Consider the following 3,499-nt stretch of genomic DNA (forward strand, 5'->3'; position numbering starts at 1 on the left):
TTTAAATTTTGTGGTTACAAAAGAGTGGTTTAGCTCTTGTAAGAGACAAGAGCTAAAAATTAAATAATACAAATAAAAAAATCCTTTTTATGTACCTACATAAAATTCTTTCCTTAAATTTCATTTTTGAACGCAAATTATTTAATCTTTTTAAAAATTGCTAATAATAAAATTAAAATTGCTGTAACAATGGCAAAGACATATTAATATTTTAAGTAGTAGAAGGAAAACACTTGAAAATGTTAAAACCAATTTAAGTTGACAGATTTACGTACGAAAAACCATTTTAAACAGATAAAGTACATACATACATATATGTATTTACTGCAGATACTAGATTTCTTCGTCCTGCTTTTTTAACCCTTTTAATTTGTATACACTGTTAACATGTGTATATGAATGCGTATATGTATATTTGTACAATTATATACGTATATAAATACGCATATCTTACTATTAAAAAAACGATTTTACATAGCTGAAAACAAACAATTATAAATTTTGATTATAATGTAAAATATAGTATACTAAATATAAATTAGAAAATACTAAATAATAAACATATAAAAACTATCCAATAAATTATTCATAAAAAGAAATTTTTAACTTTAATGAAGATTATATTGTGAGATTCAATAAGATTCTTTATTTGAAAAACCGCTTATTAAAATAATTTCGTTAATAACTCAAAATAACGGTTTATTTAATATTATGGTTAGAGAGTTTCAATGAAAAGTATTTTCTCTTTCACTTTCTATTTTATCGGTACTTTGTAGTTCCCGATACGTTGGTGAGCTTTGTAGCAAAACTATTTTATTAAACTTTGTGTTGTAAACAATAATTAATGATACGTTTTTTCTTACTTGTATTCAGTTTTATAAAGAAGCTATTATATATTATATAATAAAGAAAAAAAGATCATAATCGATACAGGTTTGATACCTCACAATATGATTTACAAAACATTTTGTTTGCAAATATTAATACTTATATAAGTACAATATAACTACATATTGTAATACATAAGTACAATAGAACCATGAATTTTATAAACCAAATAAAACAATCTTATGATGTAACTAACGCAACTTCACTACATATACACGTTAAAAATTATAAAAATATGGTCATTTTAAATAAATATAAGTTAAAAATTATTGTCTTGGTGTAACAGATAAAAATGCAAACTACCTAAGAAAACTTAAAATTATTAATAACAAATAATATCAAATTAGAGAAAACAAAAAATAATTTTTTGGTGTACTAGATTTTAAGTAACAAAATTGAAGTAAAAAAATGATCGATATCATTATAAATGTGGAAAAGGGTGAAATCTCATTATACTAATATTCAATGTTATTAATCAATAAATTACCGACAGTGTTAGACAACATAACTGGGCTTAAGAAAGGTTATAATTTAAAGAAAAAAAACAACAAGTATTCCTTGGGTTCCATGCAGTAATACAGTATTTAAGTTTTATTCAGAAATTTAGGATAAACCTGAATGAATTTATTTCTCAGGTGAATCAAATTTAAAAACCGTAATATTGTAATATGGAACTTAAAGACATATTCTACATATACATTCAACGTGTTACATCTGATATTACTAATTTTTATATATTATGTAAACCATATTATAATGTATAAAAATTTAACTGTTTTAAATTTTTTGTTTCTTTTAATTATTAATAAAATTTACTATAACCAAAAGTTTTAAAACATTAAAAAAAATTTAAAGATTTTATTAACAGAAATAAATAAATGAATGTTGTATTACACTTAATAAAAAGAAATAATTGTTCGTGGCATATTAAAAAAACTGACAAAATAATTTTAAAAGCGTGTGTGGGAATTGAATGTTCGTAGAAATAAAAATTTGAGGCAAACCGAAACAAAAAATTTGAGGTTCGTAGAAATAAAAATTTGAGGTTTGAACGAAACCGAAAAAAATTGAATTTTAATAAATTTTAAAATAATTCATTAATAAATACATTTTTCAATCACATAATTTTTAAAATTTTGTCGTAAAAAAACAAATTAAAAGAAAATAACTTAAAAATATTGACACATTATATACATAAAATATACCATATTTAATTTAGATTTTAAGATAGATATTTGATTAAAAAGTAAACTATAAAAAATAACTATAAACAAAAAGTTAATAAAATCTTAATTCAAATTTATTATATAATAATACTATTAAAAATTTGTTAATTTAAAATTTCAATTCAAAATTACCCAAACATTTTTCGTAATTAAATATTGAACATATATGTACCTATATTTAAAAAAAAAGAAATGATGTATAACAATTAAATTTATATAGAAAACAAAATTAGAACAAAAAATATTGTAAGATATTTATATACACAGTTTTATTGATGATAAATCGTCGTCGTTGTACAACACAATTTATGTGTAATTATGAATAAATACTTTTATATTATTTTTACTCAAACATTCAAAACTATGTGGCTTTAGAATATTTAGAAAGTTCATTAATTTTACTATACCAAATTTATAATACGTATATTATATGCACTAACAATGACATATTTTTAAAAAAAAAATCTAAAAACAAAACATAATGTTATACGTATGTGTATTGTAATGTGCAAGTACTAATATACGCAACTCTTTAACTTTATTAAATAAGTATTTAACGGCGATGTTATTGGTTATAAACTATGGTTCATAAAAGAAAATTACGTATTGCGAATATAGTTTCTTAAAAAATTCAATTTTAAGAATACTTAATTTGCTATAATATTTTTTGTATTCGTTTTCTTTTTTCTTCTTAAAAACAAAAAAAATATCCATTATTTTTAGGATTTAATCAAGTCAGTAAAACCTAAAATACCTTTATAGGTATATAACTAAATTTCATAGTTATACAAATTTGTTTTTTTTTTTAGAAAAAAAATATATTTATAAATATACATAAAAAGTTGAAATAAAAATTTTATTATTAGAAATACTCATAAATGAAAAATTCATAAAAAAAAAAAAATTTTAAAATGTGCAGCAAGTAATTTATTAAAAGAAAGAGAACAAAATAAACATATAAAATACTTTGAATTAAAACTATGATTTATTAAAATAATGATTTATGAAAAAAAGAGAAAAGAAAAATTTTATTACTCGTATAAATATATGAAAAATATAATGTACTTATGTAAAAAATATTTTTTCTTTGAAAATTCAGTAATAATAATTATTGACACCAGACCATAATTTTCTATTTAATAATATTGCTTTTGTTGTAATATATATAAACATTAAATATTAATTTAAATACATATAATATATTATATACAATTTAATATATTCACTTTCATTTAAATAAAATTTAATGTTTTTAATTATTTACGTTTCGTTTATACAATATTTTAGACACAACTAACACAAATTTGAACAAAAGTAATATAATACACACATTTATTGTTATTGAACAATAAATTGGTTATCGGTCAATCATACATTTTAATAGG

This window comes from Condylostylus longicornis, unplaced genomic scaffold, assembly GCF_029603195.1.
Source record: "Condylostylus longicornis isolate FDR11 unplaced genomic scaffold, ASM2960319v2 ptg000005l, whole genome shotgun sequence".
NCBI classification, from domain to species: domain Eukaryota; kingdom Metazoa; phylum Arthropoda; class Insecta; order Diptera; family Dolichopodidae; genus Condylostylus; species Condylostylus longicornis.